We start from the raw sequence: 19700 nt of genomic DNA on the forward strand, positions 1-19700 counted from the left end.
AATGCCACAAATTTGCGAGGAAAATTGAAGGAAAAATAGAGGAAAATGAAGAAAATAGAGGCCTCAATAATAAAAAGGCTTCTAAGGATCAGTTCACAGCTTTTTGTTGGTTTATCATTTGTCAGTTCAGTTTTGGAGCTCTCTCTATTCTCTCATACTATATCACACTTAAAGAATTCTTGGAGCACTCTAGCACTAGAGAAAGAATCAAAGGAAGGAAAAGGAAGGATAAGGAAAGAAAAGAACAAGTAATGAAGGTTGGATCAAGCAGATTCAACAGGAAGACTTGTAGGTAACATGTTGCATGTATTATTTTCTAGATGATTTGTGAATGCATGGTACATGCATTTGTGTATTTGGTTCTCTTGTTGTCACTGGCATGGGTATTCGGGTGTGATAGTGGTTTCAACCTTGCCTTTCCATTTCTGGATTTCCATGGTGTGATGGGATTCTTTTGTTTGGTTGATCTTTGGATTTATGAAAGGTTTTGGAACCATTTGAGGTGGTCTCATGAAAATTACCAATGGTTGGGGGTGGAGGTGGTTTAATCTCCAGGAATCCCTCAACAGGTGGGTGGAGACAGGAAAATTCCTCAAGGTAATGGTGAAAAGCTTCTGAGGCATCCAAGCTTGTTTTGGGTATTGTGATCTCTATATATTTTTTGGCGGGATCACAATAGCCCAAGGGTGGAAGTGGTTTAATCTCTGAAAAGCCCTGCTTGTTTATGTCACGATTTCCCACATTCATGCTTGGAATATGGCATGGGGGTGATTGGCTAAAAGAAAGTGTAATTCTGTCCTCCCACATCTACTTAAGTAACCTACCAATCGGGGTAAACATGTGAGGAGAGGCTAATATGATTACATTCAACCTCGTATGTGACCTTAAGGAATTGGAATTGATGGAAAAACAACATACATACCTTCCACATTAGCTACAGGACTCCTAGGAACCATCCCAACCACTCAGGTAGTTAGCCCTTGGGTCCCACTGAGGTTTTAGACCACTTGACCCCAGGATGCTCTCGTGATATGGACCTAACACTATCCAGGAGGATATGAACTCTCTCATGCCAGCGTATAAGGAATATCCTTCCCAATGTTGTTCCATCATCTCCGAGATTTGAGCCACTTTTTCAGACCCAGGGCCCAGGTCACTGCCTAGAATTGAATGACACCTTCAGAAAAGAATGATAACATGGAACCAATGATGGAAATGTAAATACTTGAATAAGCCCTTAACCGGACCCCTACTAGCCATGACAAGCATTTCGTTAAAAATATCACAAATATGTAATCTACAGGTGTAAACAATAATAGATTTAAGCATAGGGGTCTCATAATTATTTGAGAATCGCTATGAAGCGTTGTTCCCTTATATCATTTGCTGCATTACCATCTATTAGGTCATAGATACATTGTTCATTCATTTACAATTAAAACCATGATGAGAACCATACACAACCATTGTCATATAACATATACATAACCAACATAATAATAACATAAATACCAAGGAAATCACAACCATATGATCCACATATAAACCAGTATAATAATCATAGTACAAGGAGAAATAACCTCATATTGATGATGCAAAATCCAAACCCCGGATGGGACTATCACATTCCACCCAACCATAGAATGACTGAGCCAAATATCTCTTCAGCCATTCACCCCCGTGCCATATTCCAAGCATGAACGTGGGACTAAAACCAAAAGAACCAACCAGGGCATCTTGAGGCTAAAGCACCTCACCCTCATCAATAGAAACCATGCTAAATTGTAATCCATCTCAAATCACTAGGCCAACACAATAAACATGTAATAATAATATTTACCATGATCTCCACTTGATCACTAGGCTAAACAAGCATGGATGTCACCAGGTTTCTCCACCTACATCGTGAGGAGTTTTCCTATCTCCTAGTCTCTCAGGCTTTACTGCAATCCACACAGGATCACTAGGCCCTAAAATGAGACCCACTCTCAAGGATTTACCTCATATCCCAACTGAGGATTACTAGGCTCAATGGAGAGAAATTCACCTCTTTAGTTATTGTATATCCTACCATTCACCGGAAAGTATTCCAATGCTCACCACCGGCAAGTATTCCTAGGCTCACCAAGGAAAAAAAATCCTTTATATACCACAACCCATAGTCTGGCTCAGGGGTTACTAGGCGAGTGGTTTTACCATGATCCACAGTCCGGTTTAGGGACCACTAGGCCATGTGCTCTATCATTCGGAGATCCACCTCAATCAGCTCCGAATCCATCTGGTAACTTGTCTAAAACAAAGCATGAGAACCCCATCACACCATGGTTATCTGGAAATGGAAAGGCTAGGCTGAAAACACTATCACGCTTGGAAAAACCCATACCATAACAACAAAATAACCACATGCAATACCATGCATACCAAATCTAGAAAGGAAAACACACACGTAAATAGACACCTGCAAATAATCCTACTGTAGCTGCTTGATCCTGCTCTTCCTTACTTTCTCCTTCCTTCCTCTTTCCTTCTTTTCCTTCCTTGATCCAATGACAAAATGCTCCAAGAAAAATCTTCGTGTCCAATATTGAGAGAGAGAGAGAGAGAGAACAATGGGAGATCTCCAAAACAAAATTGACAAAAGGTTACAAACTGATCCTAAGAAGCCTTTTTATCAATTAGGCCTCCTTTTTCTTCATTTTCCATTATTTTCCTTCAATTTCCTTCCCACATACAACTTGTGAAATTTCACCTTCCTTTTATCCTAATTTCCATTGTTTTCATAAATAAATGTGTCAAAAATGCCATTTTGCCTTTCCAAATCCTTTGCAGTTTCCTTTGCAAATTTCCTTAGCCATAATAAACCAAATGAACACCCACTAGGATGTTTTTCCCAACATTTAGTTTGGAATAAGTGTTCCATCAACCATGGTTATTATTTTGCCTTGGAATTTTCACCTCGGATGTTACAAAACCCTTCCCCAGGGGGACAACATCCTCAGTGTTCAACCACACCTATACCTCAGAAAAACTATTTAAAAGCAAACATACTACCCATGGAGCTTTATAACATAGCTCGTTGCATTATTTACAATGATCAACCTGCTAAAAAGAAAACCAACATGACAACATAACAACATGAAAATTCTAAATGACATGACACCCATACTACTTATTGGAGATTTATAACATATCTCATGGCGGTATTTCCATCCATATACATATGTACATATATCAAAACATCACCAAACATGTACCAAAACATATACCAAAGACATATACCAAAACATCATACCGAAACTCCTTTGCCTCAACCGACAAACAATGAATGATACATAGCCCGCATCTAATCCGTCATCTCCCATGTAGCTTGATCAGGTCCAAAGTGCTTCCATTGCACTTTGACCTGCATGATTGCTTGGTTCCAGAGCATGAGCACCTTTTTATGCAATATATAGTGAGGCACTGGCTGGAATTATCCATCTGGTTCCACCCGCAATACAGACCAGTCAATCACGAGATCAACATATTTAACATACTTCTTAAGAAATGACACATGGAAAACATCATGGAATTTTAGTTTCAGAGGCAATGCAATTCGATAGGCTACTGCCCCAATCCTCTCAATAATACTGAAAGGTCCACAAAACTGTGGTGCCAACTTGGCACATGATCCAATCTGTAAGGAGCTCTTATTTGGGTTGATGCACAAGTACACCTGTTCTCCAACCTGGAACTCCTTGAACAACCTGTTCCAATCTGCATAGATCTTCTGCCTATCCTTTACTACCTTTAGATTCTTCTTTATAACCTGGATTTCCTATTCTATGTCCACCAACATGTCCGATCCAATCAACACCCTATTAACTGGATGACTCCAACTGATGGGAGTATTACAACTCCGCCCATACAATGCCTCAAATAGACTCATGTTCAAATATTCCTGATACCCATTATTATAAGCGAACTCTACCAGTGGAAGATACTCTTCCCACTTTTGTTGTTGACGCATCATGTACATCCTCAACATGTCCTCCACTGTCTTATTGACCCTCTCAGTTTTTCCATCTGTTTGTGGATGATTAGCTGTACTGAAGGCCAACTCTGTTCCCAAACATGCAAACAACTCCTTCCAAAACTTAGAACTGAAATTTGCATCCTTACCTGACACAATATTCTTTGGAACTCCATGCAATCTGACGACATCTCTAATGAATACATGTGCTACATCGCTAGCTGAGAATGCATACTTCAATGGAATGAAGTGCACTACCTTTTTCAACTTGTTCACCACTACCATGATGGAATCATCATGTCTCATTGTCCTCGGCAAACCTATGATAACGTCCATATAAATGACCTCCCATTTCCATTATGTAATCACAATCGGCTGTAGCAGTCCACTTGGATGGTTACACTCTGCTTTCACACGCTAAAAATCGAAACACCTAGCCACAAAATCTGCTACATCCTTTTTCACATTCGGCCAATAATAAATTTATTCATTGTGGTCAACATATTCTAATAGCTTAGGTGACTTGAATATGGTTTCGAATGAAACTCCCTCAAGATCACCTTCTTGAGCTCACTATTTCTTGGCACATATATCGTGTCCCTAAATCTAACCAATCCATCCATTGTAAGACAATAGTCCACATCTTGTGCACCTGCACCTGTACCTATGCTTGTACTACTACCTGTACCTGTACACCTACTAATATCTGTACATGTACCTGTACTCTGCTACAACCTGTGCACAATATCCATATACTTGACATCGTGCCGACCTACCTACAAGATCCTATCCTTTAAGTCTGTCCCATAGGAGCTAATAGCTACTAAGTGATTTATCTGTACCCTCCTGATAAGAGCGTCTAGCACACCGTTCTCCTTTCCTTTGATCTACTTGATCTCGAATTCAAACTCACTGATTGTGGCCAACCATCTAGCCTATCGTGGATTCATATTTGGTTGGTCAAACAAATACCTCAACCCAATGTGATCACTCATCAGTACAAACCTCCTTCCAAGAATATAGTGCATCCACATCAATGCATGTATGATTGCTGCTAACTCAAGATCGTGTGTCAGGTAGTTCTATTCGTGCTCGTTTAGTTTTTGTGATTCATAGTATACCACCTTTCCTTCCTACATAAGGACCCCACCAAGTCCTCTCTTGAAAGCATCTGTACATACTACAAACTCTTTGTTCGGATCTACAATCTGTAGCACTGTTGCATGTGTCAACAACTGCTTAAGCTGCTCAAAACTGGTCTCACACTGCTCTGTCTAGACAAACTTCTTACCTTTCCTCTGCAATGATGTAATAGGATAAGAAATCTATGAGAAGTTCCCGATGAACCTACTATAATAGCTTGCCAACTCCATGAAAGGTCTCACCTCATCTACATTCCTGGGAGATACCCACTCCATGATAGCCCTTATCTTTTCTGGATCTACTACAATTCCCTCCTTGGAGACATCATGTCCCAAGTAGTGTACCTCAGTCTGAGAGAAAGTGCACTTGTTGAGCTTAGCATACAACTGATTCTCTCTCAAAAACCTTAACACTGCTACTAATTGCTCAGCATGTTCTTCCTCATTTTTAGAATATACCAGTATGTCATCAATGAACACAATAACAAACTTATCCAAATAAGGATGCAACACAATATTCATCAAAAACATAAAGGTAACTGGAGCATTAGTTAAACCGAATGGAACTACAACAATCTCATAATGCCCATACCTGGTCCACAAAGCTATCTTGTAAATGTCCTCCTCTTTAATGCATACCTGATGGTATCCAGATCTCAGATCAATCTTTGAGAACACTGCTGCTCCCTTCAGCTGATCAAACAAGCTATCAATCCTCGACAACGGATACCTATTCTTGATAGTCACTTTGTTCAACTACTTATAGTCAATGCATAATATGAGAGTACCATCATTCTTCTTAACAAATAATACGGTGCGCCCAAGGTGATACACTTGGCCTAATGTATCCCTTGTCCAACATTTCCTTCAACTGCAACTTCAACTCTACCAAATCAGGTGTGCTCATCCTATAAGGTGCTTTTGATGCTGGGGCTTCCCCTGGCACCAACTCAATAGAAAATTATACCTCCCTGTGAGGTGGAAACTTTGAAATCTCCTCAAGGAATACATCTTGAAACTACTGTAGAAATGGGTGCCTACTCAAAACATTCACATCCTCAACTTCCTTACCTTTGCCACTAGAAATATGCACTGCGAATAACACACACCCCTTTCCTACGGCTGCACTTTTCTTGCATAGCTGTTACCATCCTAGTTGATGTGGCTTTCCTCTTTCCCTGTAAGATTATTGGTTCCCCATTGTCATCCACACACTCAATTTCTTTTTCATAATAATCCACCTTGGTTCTATGAAGGTACAACCAATCCACTTCCAGCAATGTACGGTATGATCCCAACAGTAATACATTCAAATGTGATGCGGTAGGAATATCGTTTAAATCAAATGCACAAGCTCTTACCCAATTATGAACTCACTTCTTTGAAGCTATAACCAACTGCACCAACCAAGATTCTGCATGCAATTCCTTTCTCAAACCACACTTATCCACCAAGTCAGGATTAACATAGCTATAATTAGATCCAAGGTGAATCAAAATAGAAATAACTTGATCACAAAGCTTATCGTCTATATCAATGATAGATGCCTTGATGGTCTACCTGTTTATTATCCAATGTCGCATAAATACGAGGAATGCTATGACCAACATCCCCAATAGCCTGTGCCTCCTATGAAATATATATGTGAGGCCTACCACCCTAATTTTGTGGACAATCTCTCTTAAGGTGCTCCTTATTGTATGTCCAACACTCCAACCGACCAATACCCTCACCTCTATGCTGTTGTTGCGACCCATGTCCCTGTCTAGATGCATTGAACCTCTTTTGTGGTGCCACATTTTCTTTCTTGTCTGCATTCTAAGGCTTTTCTCTTTTCGGCTGCCATTTACCTTTATCTTTTTCTTTCCCATTCCATCCTTGTTGAGATTCATCCTTATGCTTTGACTGTTCATAACAATGCTTCAATTTCTCAATAACTTCCTCAAGTGATCGAGGCTCATCATACTCAATTGGATCTCTAAATGCTAATGGAAATCCACTAACAAATCACTGAACTTTAGCCTTCTCATCTTCAAGATATGGTACATACCTCAATAGCTCCAAGAACTTAGTCATTTACTATTCATCTATCATTGATCCCATCTTTAGCTCATAGAATTCTTTGGCCTTACTGTTGTAGTATCTTTCTGAAAAGTAATTCTTAATTAAAATCCTCTGGAACTCATGCCAAATAATGTCATCTATCTTGATGTCTCTAAGCCGCTTCACATCTTCCCACCATATGTTTGCTTTACCTCTCAGGCTGAAGATAACTATTTTTGCCTTCATATTATCTGTGTACTCATGCAACTCAAAGAACTTCTTCATCCCAAGTATCCAACCCTCTACATCTTCCATGTTCTTAACATATCTGTCAAAAGTAGGTGGCTTTTCTTTTTTAAAATGATTTGGAAAGTATCCCCTATCACTCCTCTTTTAAGGATGATAATGATGACAATCACGATGCCTATAGAAACCAAAACTAGAATAATACTTGTATCCATCACCTCTCCTATCCAGAATATCCAACAATCCACCATCTATAACTGTGTCTTCTCTATCCAACATGTAAATACCATGAGACCTACTGCCATATGCCCCATTAGTTCTATCCTCCTGTCCATGGCTTATCCAAAGTGGCCCTTCTCGCTGCAATTCTGACAAACTTTGAATAAGTATTTCATTAACCTCTGCTTGTTTCTCTTGTGCCTGCATGATTTTGTCATTGTCTGCCTTACAACTCCTTATTTATTCCTTCAAGCTTCTCAATGTGTCTACCAAATCATAAAAGTTCCCAACACCATGTTGCTCATATGATTCATAGGGAGAGTCTTTGTAGTCTACCATATCGCTAGTCATTTGATCTATTTCCTACAAGGCATACTATGTCATCTAAACCAAATCATAATAGACCAATGTACCTTAATATAATTAAGGGAGGATATCTCATCTGCAAGATCAACCAATCAAAATAGTACATGTATAACATAATCATAACAACATATAGACATATAACACATAAGCATATAAACATGTAACCATTAATCTAGCTAGAGTGTAGTCATCAACGCATGACCATATCAACTACATGTACCATGACCTCATGCATGAAAAAAACAACCATACCAATGTCCACTGACAATACGCAAGCGTAAACGACATGTAACCATTCATACACTCATGATGACATACTTCATAACAACAACATCCTCTTTCACATGGCGACTTCACTACAAGCATGACTGACACCATGCATATGCAACAAGCACATAAACAACAATAGTGATTAACACACATGAAAACAAGATGAATGCATGACAAACACACCGCCCATCCAGTCTGAGGGATGAACCATGCTATGATACCACTGTGTAACACCCTCCTCCCACATCTACTCAAATAACAGGCCAACCAGGGTAAACATGTGACGAGATGCTACTATGATTATATTCAACCTCCTATATGACCTTAAGGAAGTGGAATCGATGGAAACATAACATAAAAACCTTCCACATCATCTAGAGGACTCCCAAGAACCATCCCAACCACTCAGGTAGCTAGCCCCTAGATTTCGTTGAGGTTTTAGACCACTTGACCCTTAGACGCTCCCATGATATGGACCTGACAGTGTCCAGGAGGCTCTGGACGCTCTCATTCCAAGGCATTCTAGTGTCCAGGGACTATTTTTCCCAGCGTTTTTCCAACATCCCCTAGATTTGAGCCACTTTTTAAGGCCCAAAGCCCAGATCATTGCCCAGAATTGAATGACACCTTCAGAACATAAAGATAACAAGGAAACAATGATGCAAATGTAAATATTTTAACAAGCTCTTAACCAGACCCCTACTAGCCATGAAAGACATTTCATCAAACATATCACAAATATGTAATCTCCAGGTGTAAACAACATATTTAAGCATAGGGGTATCATACTTATCTGAAAATCACTATGAAGCATTGTTCCCTTATATCATTTGCTGCATTACCTATTAGGTCATAGATACATTTTTCATTCATTTACAAGTAAAAACATGATGAGAGCCATACATAACCACTTTCATAAAACATATACATAACCAACATAATGGCAACATAAATACCAAGGAAATCACAGCCATATGATCCACATATAAACTAGTATAATACTCATAGAAATACAGGGAGAAATAACCTCATATTGATGATGCAAAATCCAAACGTCGGATGGGACTACCACTTTCCACTCGGCCATAGAATGGATAAGCCAAATATTTCTTCATCCATTCACCCTTGTGCCATATTCCAAGCATAAAAGTGGGACTCAATCCAAAAGAACCAACCAAGGCATCTCGAGGCTAAACCACCTCACCCTCACCTATAGAAACCAAGGTTCACTGTAATCCATCCCAGATCACTAGGCCAACACAAAAAACATGTAATAACAATATTTACCATGATATCCACCTTATCACTAGGCCAAACAAGCACGGATGCCACCGGATTTATCCACCTACAACTTCAGGAATTTTCTTTTCTCTTAGTCTCTCAGGATTTACTGCAATCCACAATGGATCACTAGGCCCTAAACCGAGACAAACTCGCCAGGATTTACCACATATCCCAACCCGAGATTACTAGGCCCAACAGAGAGCAATCCATCGCTTGGATTTACCATATATCCTACCATTCACCAACAAGGATTTCTAGGCCCACCAAGGCAACACAATCCTAGCTTTACCACAACCCACAGTCTGGCTCAGGGGTTACTAGGCCAGTGGATTTACCGTGATCCACAGTCTGGTTCATGGAAAACTAGGCCATGTTCTCTATCATTTGGAGATCTACCTCACTCAACTACGAATCATCTAGAAATATATCTCAACCAAAGCATGATAACCCCATCACACCATGGTTATTCAGAAATGATAAGGCTAGGTTGAAAACACTTTTATACTTGGAAAAACTCATGCTATAACAAAAAAAGAACCACATGCAATACCATGCATGCCAAATCTAGTAAGGAAAGCACACATGCAAATCTATACTTGCAAAGAATCTTGTTGTAGTTGCTTGATCCTGCTCTTCCTTGCTTTGTCCTTCCTTCCTCTTGCCTTCTTTGCCTTTCTTGATCCAATGCCAAAATTCTCCAAGAAAACTCTAAGTGTCCAAGAGTGAGAGAGAGGGGGAGAATAATGAGAGAACTCCAAAAAATAACCGAAAAAAGGTTACAAACTAATCCTCATAAGCCTTTTTATCAATTAGGCCTCTATTTACTTCATTTTCCATTATTTTCCTTCATTTTCCTCCTCACATGCAACATGTGATCTTTCACGTTCCTTTTCTCCTAATTTCCATTATTTTTATAGACAAATGTGCCAGAAATGTCATTTTGCCTTTCCAAAGCATTTTCCATTGCCTTTGCCAATTTCCTTAGCCATAATAAACCAAATGAACACCCACTAGGATGTTTTGCCCAACATTCATCTTGGAATAAGTGTCCCATAAACCATGGTTATTATTTTTCCTTTATTAATTTTTATTACCTGAATTTTGACCAAGGTTGTTACAAAAAACATTTGGTTAATCTCAATATGGTTGGGTGGTATGTGGAAGTCCCTGAATTGGTTGGCTTTTGTATAAGTTAATAAGAGTTATTTTCATATTCTATTCTATGAGAATTTGTACATGTTATTATGGTGATTTGATGGATGTTATGTCACAGTTAGTAATCTGGTTATATGCTGATTACAAGCATGGATTTTCAATGTACACTAGATGTATCTTGTTCAATATTTGATAAGTATTTGATGGTTAATGAACGCATTAGCTAACACATGTTATTGCAACTATTTGGAGAGGGAATTATACTTTCTTGATTATTCCCAGATAAGTTTTTGGCCCTATGTTCAGATATGCATTCATGACCTGTAGATTACATATTCATCATATGTTTGACGAAATGACTATCATGGTTAGGCCTAGTTAGGTCAAGTCTTTGATCAATTTTGGTATGATTGGAATTTTCTTCTTCGTCTTTTATCATTTTGGAAAGTTTCAAGACGTTCTAGGAAGTGGTCTAGAGGCTGGCCTGGAATTGTGGCTTAGTTATCGGGATCGTAGGCACTGAATTGAGTAGTTAGGTCACAACCACACCCAGGTAGGCTTGTGCATGCAGTTGGAGGGTCACAATCGCACCCTTGCAGACTTGAGCATGCATTTGGGGTGTTAAGTCACTAAAAAGGCCATCAAGTTCAGGATTGGGTCACTTTGGGTGGTTCTTTGACCCCTGAGTGTCCTATAAGTCCTAAAGAATGTTAATTTGTAGCCAGTAAGTTCTAGTTGTCAGACCCACTTCCATAACTAAATCTTGGAGGTTGGGTCATGTCATAGTAACTCTTCCTTTCATGTTTATCTCGACAAACCAGTGAAATAGGGTAAATGTGGGAGGGGTGGTTACAGTTCTCATTGCATGGATCAATATGGGGTTATTTCATCGGGTGGCCTACCCCCCCTTAGTTATGCTACATGCTCTCTCCCCAAACCCACCCCTTCCCTTTCCCTTCTCCTCCCCCCACACTTTCCTTGAATAATCATCCTTTTCTGGTTCCTTTGAATCTTGATACTTCTTCTGGTCATGACAATCCACCCCCTCCCTTCCTCCTAAGGGAATTGGCCTCAACCTCCCTAACATTTCAACTAACAGAGGTAGGGGTCATCATTCCAAATTGATGCACGCAAAAAATAAACACTTGGTAGATATGGCTTCAAGATGCCAATTATCCATTGATGGGGTTATTAGAGCAGCGACAACCCCCAAAAATGTTCCCTAATGATCATACTCTCTCTTAATTGTAGGGGCCTAACTAACCCCCATAAATAACTTGCCCTCCAAAGGCTTGTTGATCTAGATAAGGAAATAATTATTTTACTAGAGGAAACTTTTGGTGCTGGAGATCTCATCTTTGGTATTCTACACAAAATTCTTTTGAGATGGAATTTCATCTGCATAGATCCCAAGGGTCACTTTGGAGGCCAAGTAACATAATGGAACCCTCGCTTTATCATTGTCATCAGTATTTAAGGGATGGGTTTGATAATTGACCTAAATTTTGAGTCTATTGAAATAGTCCATGATACCCTCATTCAAAATCAATGGTGCCCCTCAAAATAAAATCCCTTTCTAGGAATCCCACTCCTAGAAAGCTTGTCTGAAGGAAACCAATCTGATTTTAGGAGAAAACCTTAGCTTTTCAATTGATGAAACGGAAATCTAGGGGTCTAGAGCATAAGATGATTCGAACTTAGATTTTATTAGTTTCCTCTGAAGTCATAGCCTTATTGACATTGACCCTATTAAAAGGAAGCCACCTAGCACAACAAATGAAAAAGGGAGGCACAAATCACTAAGAGAATTGACAATTTTTTTTATCTAAACATCTTGTAAACAACATCCCTCTCATTAGAAAATGGATTGGAGAAGGATGGGGCTTAGAAGTGACTCACCTATCTTCCTGGAACTCAAGGATTTTGGGAAGAAACCTCCAAGCCCATTCAAATTCAATTCGTCTTGGCTCATTGATGGGAGCTTTTCTGAATTGGTGAAGTCAAATTGGAAAGCCTTCAACCCTCACTCACTAGAGACTGCTAGAAGGAAATTCACCCATAATCTCAAAGTAGTAAAGGAAGCCACTAAAAAAAATTTAGTGGAAAAAAGGAAAATGGACGCATATGAACTAAGCGAAGTCGAAGCAGAATTAAAGGCCATATCAGAAAACCCATCAAAAGGTTATGAATCAGAGGAATCGAAAGGCACACTTATACATTTGGAAGCAAGGAAGAAAAATCTCCTAGATGACATAGAAGCAACTTGGAGGCTTAAGAGTTACTTCCTTTGGCTGGAAGCTGACGATGAGAATACAATTTGTTTTCAAAATTTCACAAAAGGAAGGAAAATGAGCATCACCATTTGGATTTTTAGTGACTCAGAAGTTAATTCAACTGCTTCCTTTTAGGACCTTGCCTCAATGTGAACCAATCACTTCAACTCCCTTTTCAAAGAACCCAATGAGGTTTCTATGCTGAAATTGTCAAATTAGCTTTGCCTTTTCCCATCTTCTCAGCCTCGGAGGACAACGAAAAGATGATGGAACCAATCAGAGAATACCTCAAGAAATTCATAAATGGTTTTCAAAATGATAAAATTCATGAGTCAGAAAGGTGGACAGTTGAGTTTTTCAAGGCTTTCTATGAGCTCCTAGAGAATGATCTTCTTTGAGTCATTAAAGAATCTAAATCCATTTGTCTTTTCCCAACCCCCTTCAACTCCACCTTCCTTTCCCTTGTTCCCAAGACATAGGATCCCTATTCCTTTGACGAATTTTGACCCATCTCTCTTTGCAACCACATCTACAAAATTATAGCCAAAACCATTGCCCTCAGACTCAAACCTATCTTGTCCAAATCTATCATGAGGAACAATTTTGTTTTCTGGAGGGACGACATATACATGAAGCCGTTGGAGTGACTCAGGAAGGACTTCATAGCCTCAAGTAGAGGAAGTCGAAAGGGGTTATTCTCAAAATTGACCTATCCAAATCCTTTGATTATGTCAGCTGGCTATATATCAGACTCCTTCTTACACACCTCAAATTCTGATTATACTTCATTAATTGGACCATGTGTTGCATCACTTTAGCTTCCTTTGTTGTCTTCATTAATGGTTTAACCTATCCTTTTTTCATAGTCGAGCGAGGTTTAAGATAGGGATTCCCTCTCACTCCCCTCCCCTTTCTTTTGGTTTCAAAATATCTCAGTAGAGCCCTTGAGGGGGCACGCAAAAGATGTGGTATTATGGGACTCAGGGTTGCCTCCACTCTTTGGATCACCCATCCGCTTTTTGTTGATGACATCCTTATTTTTAGTGATGGCTCTTAAAATGATGCACACTCTATAAAGGAGGCTCTGGATCTATTTGAAGCAACTACAGGAATGATGATCAACTCCAGGAAATCAACCATCACCCATCTTGGTCTTATTGATGGGGAGCTCATATTATATTTAGACTTCTTCCCTTACAATATGGCCAACCTTGTGAATGGATTCAAAAATATTGGTTTCCTCCTCAGGCCAATTGCATATAAAATCACAGATTGGAAATGGCTCTTAGAAAAACTAGAAAAGTGACTTAAGGCATGGAGTACCAGATGGCTCTCCACAACAGACCACCTTGTCCCAATCAAATCAGTACTAGAATCCATTCTAGTCTACTAGATGTCTCTCTCATGGATCCCACAAGCCATCCTTTAAAAAATAAAGAATTTATGCTACAATTATCCTCAAGTCGTGGAAGCCAAATATGGATCAAGATTTATCTCTGCCCCCAGCCTCTGGATCAATTTCCTCCATAGGAAATATATCTTCCCTCTCTCCATAGAAGACTGGATTTGAAGCCCCATCAAGCGAAGATCAAATGCCTCTATCATCTAGCGGGTTATCATGAACTCATTCTCCATCATTAGAAATGGTATAGATTGGAAAGTAGGAGATGGATATAGACTTCGGTTAAGTGCCGACCTATGGGTAGGAAGTAGTGGAGAACATCAATTCTCAGCAGAATTGATCGATACCCTCCATTCAAAGGCATCCATACTCTTAATCAAGTTGCTGCTCCTAACCCCAATCCTCTTAGAGACCAAATGTGGTTGTCCAACAAACTATTGAATTTATCGAGAGAACAAAAAAGAACATGGTCCTCCTACATTAGGGCTTTATCTGAGGTCATGTTCACATTTCAGATGAGCCTGATGAGTTAGTTTGGTCTTTGTCTACTTCATGAAAATATACCTCGAAAGATGGTTACCTTTTCTTAATTTCACTCTACTCCAGAACCTGTGGAGTCCTGGTGGCGACACTTATGGAAACTAAAATGTTCATCCAAATCTAGAGTTTTCATGTGATGTGCCTTAGAGAGAAAAATTCCAACATGGGATTTTTGCTTAAAAGATTGAATAAATAAATCCCTAGCTAGTGTTGTCTACGTAAATATGTGGAGGAAATAATTGCTCACTTTATAATTGATTGCTACTATTCCAAATCCCTCATGACTTTCTTTGCTTCAAAATAGGACATGCTTGTAAATGGGAAGGGCCTACTGTGAGGATCAATTGGTAGAAATGGGTTACAAATGACAACACCTGAGATATCATCTCATTTACCCTCCTTTCTAGCTGGGTCACCTAGCTAGCGAGAAATAAGGTTATTTTCAAAGACAAGATGGTTCCAAAAAAAAAAACAGTTGCACAAGCAATTGTTATCCTTGATCTCCTTCAAAAACCTCCAATCTCCTTGCATAGAAGATCCATTGTTCAACTTGCTATTGATAAGAATAGGCCATGGGTTTTCTTTGATGGATCAGCTTAGGGAGACCCCAAAAGATGTGGAGGAGGTGCGTCTCTTTACCTAATGAAAACCTTCAATACAAAATGAAAATGAGGTTGGGAGAGGGCACAAATAATTTTGTATAAATCATGGCTCTTAAACTTCTTCTGGTTTTTCTCTCGAGAATGGCATCACATCCATTCACATTTATGGAGATTCACATATGGCTGTTAATTGGGTCAAAGGAGTGCACAAATGCTACAAACTCATATTGAAAGTTTTATTAAATGACATATTGCAACTCAAATCAACATTCTCATCCTTTGTTATTTCTCATATCTATACAAAATACAACTCAGATGTAGGTAACCTCTCTAAAGCAATTGCTATGGTGCATTGCGAGACATGGGAGATAATCAAACAACTCGAGAATGAACCACATAGATCCTCCACAAAGCTTTTCTAGAGGATGGCAACTTAGATTAAAATCACGCTCCATAGACTCACAGTGCTTGTTTTTGTCTTTTTTATCTTTTTCCTTTTATGATATAGAGGATCGAAACCGTATGATTGGTTGCACCCCACTATTTTTATTATGTTATTTCTATGTATGTTGAAAATATTCAACATCTTATAGACACAACTACTATGCTTTGTTTTGTGATTTTACTATAGACAACTATCTCTTTTTGTCTTGTAATTCACAAAAACTACCAGCAGTACTCCACCCTGAAGCATGCTTTTTGTCAATTGAGCACATGCATGACATGTATCACAAAATGTAATTTTTTTATCATAATGAAAATAAAGTTATGTTGTTGTCTAAGGGACAAAAATATGAAGTTTAAAAATATAGCCATAAATATGAATCATTATTTTAATTTATATGGTAATATATATATATATATATATATATATATATATATATATATATATATATATTTCTCTCTAATTATATATATTTTTATTAAATTTATGAATTTTTTATATGTTTTGAAATATCATCATTATAAATATGAATAATTATAATTATAATTTATTTTAAAGTAATATGCACACACACACACACGAGGAATCAACTACTGGATTGGGCTCGTACTCACGTGACACAGGGTCGATTCAGACTGCTACCACTATACCTCTGAGGCCTACGAAGACCAGTTACTCTGACGTATACACAATACTTCATATCACCAAGATCACCAATTGAGCTACCGTGAGACAATGTAATATGCATATTTTGAAAGAAAAAAAGAAAACAAAAATTTATAATTTTATTAATCAAAACAAAATACATGATAACAAATTTAATTAAATTGATTTATTATTTATTATATTTTTAACTCAACCAACATTATGTTTTATTATGTTTATAGATGTGTCTATTTTGGAAGAGGGATTGCAAAATTTTAATTTAAATATCAATAATTATTAGGTGGATGGTAGTATTCTAGAATATTTTTGGTAGTATTTATTTCTAAAATAGTTATGTTTTTTTTGTCTTTTTAATTAAATTGATTAATTAAAAAAATGTCATATGAAATTAGTTATGGTATTTTGGGCATGTCGCATTGAGAATCCATGATGTTGACCCATGATATTGTAACAAAACACCTTTACAAATTTTAATTTAAATATCAATAATTATTAGGTGGATGGTAGTATTCTAGAATAGTTTTGGTAGTATTTATTTCCAAACTAGTTATGTTTTTTTTGTCTTTTTAATTAAACTGATTAATTAAAAAAATGTCATATGAAATTAGTTATGGTATTTTGGGTATGTGGCATTGAGAATCAATGATGTTGACCCATGATATTGTAACAAAACATTTTTACAAATTAAAAATATCCATGAAAAAGTGAGGGTGTTACATGTTTTTTTAAATGTATATATGCCAAAATTATATATTAATTCTTTAATAATAATAATAATTTAAACGAGCTACATGAAACAAATGTCCCTAGGATTTGCATCATTAATAAATAGAAAATAAAAATTAAGTATTAATTTTGTATTTTTGGAATAGTAAGTTGACAAGAAGGCTAATATACTATATTTCACTTATAAAGTTGTATTGTTATGTTCTAGGAAATTATCTTTAAAATGACCTTATGAAATAACTTAGCTACATATAATTTTACAAGATCAAAAATATTTTCGTTAAAGTTCATTTTAAAATTGTGCATATCATCTTGCTATTATTTACTCACATTCATTTTAACTTTAAATTTATCAAATATCAATGAAAATCAAATTTATTAAAATGTAAACGTTTTTAAATGGAAAAGTAGAAATTTTCACCTTAACAATATCATATTTATTAAAATTTAGTAAATATTACCTTAAAATAAATTTATATAATATTTTTATAAAAGATCAGTCCTTGGAAGAATCTTCCCTGGGAGTTTCCAAACAAGCCTAACCTTTTGAACCTCGAGGTGACATGGACTTTCAAGGAGCCGTGGTGACTTGTTGTTTAAACGATGGGCTGACGCTTACCTTTAAGCGCCAGAGTGAAGTGTCAAGACAAGCATGGAAAGACTTTAGAAACATAGAGGTAACAGATACATTACTAGACGAAGACAAAAATATCTCTGCTCTGGAAGTTTTTGAAGGAGGCGCAAGTGACTCGGTTTAAAAATGTCGGGGCTTGGGGTCATCGGTCGACATTAATGAAAGACAGTCTAACAACTGATAGAGGGGAATCTTCGTCCCTTGGAGCTTTTTCCCTAGGAGTTTTGAAAGAGAATATAGTTATTAGAGAAATTTTGAAGTCTAAAATGGACCTCCTAAGGAATATTATAAAATAATAGTGGAAATAATAAAATATGATTAGATTACATCATCAAATTTTAAAGGGAAAAAGAAAAAGAAAAAGAAAAAAACTATTTTTTCAACTCATATTTTCAACTTATCTCCCTATGGTTTTACTCAAATTTTGAGTAGAAACACTAATTAGATGGGAAATGTAATTCCTCGTCCAAATAGTACTCATGTTGCATAGTTTGTTGGACCCCGCTACACAAAAAACGAGAAATACATGAAAAAACACACGAAAAACGAGAAATACATGAAAAAACATTATTACCATCGAAGTATGCAACATGGGTACTCCTTGGATGAGAAATTAAATTATGCATCCGAGTGCTCCCACTCAAAATTTGAGTAGAACTATAGGGAGATGAGTTGAAAAATTAGTTTTTTTTTTTTTTTTTTAATGTTTTTACCTTTTTACTCCAAAAATGGTGAATCACCACCCATGGTTGACATCATCATCTTGAATCCTAAAGTTGTATATTTTTATTTTGAGGCCCATTTCAGATCTCAAAATTTCTCTAATGAAAAAAAAGTCGGGGTTCAGGATTCCGAAATTATAGTAAATCAATACTGCAACTCATTACTTCCTTTGATCGGATCTCTAGAATAGGGAATGAGTTTGAATTTTGTGCAGATTGTTGTAACATATTCTTGTCAAATTGACTCAGTAATTTTTTTTTGAGTGACTTGTCTATATTTGCTAAAAAAAAAAAAAAACTGTCAAATCCTTTCACTTCTTATTAGGTGTTCTCATCTCCTTGGGAGATGATACTAATTAGTAATTACAATGTCATTACAAACACACTACATCTCCTTGGATTCTATTAACGATGCCATTATAATCACGCTACTTGACCCAAAGAAAGAAATAACAAAACGCATTCATATATATATAAGAAGTGCCATAAGGCTGGTATGAGGTAGACCTATATCAGTTGAATAACTGAAAGATTGGAGGGTTTTCTTTAAGATTTTGTGAGCAGAATTACCGTGCCCAACTCAATCCAAATTCACATTATTTGGAATTTCTCCACCATTGACGTTATTGGTCGTTATTGGTTATGAGAGGAGTTGTTGTGGGAAGCAATTTTAGTGCACCTACCACAGACCAGTTTCAGGCTCAGAGCAAATTTTAGAGTGTGACAAGAAATGTACTATACACTTGAATTTTCAGGAATTTGGTTGTTCAATCTTCTTAAATTTTTAGGAATAATGGAAGAATTCCAAAAGGAAAATGGTGTAGAGGGAGTCAAGTGCAGTCTTGTTGTCAATAATGGCCTATACTGTCACCACTATGTCGCTCACATACTTTAGTTCAAATTGAATTAAAATATGAATATGGGTTTTTACAATAATTGAAATTCGCTCATCA

This window comes from Pinus tabuliformis, chromosome 8 (assembly GCF_031772625.1).
Source record: "Pinus tabuliformis cultivar Carrire ecotype Pingquan chromosome 8, CPIR1, whole genome shotgun sequence".
NCBI lineage: Eukaryota > Viridiplantae > Streptophyta > Pinopsida > Pinales > Pinaceae > Pinus > Pinus tabuliformis.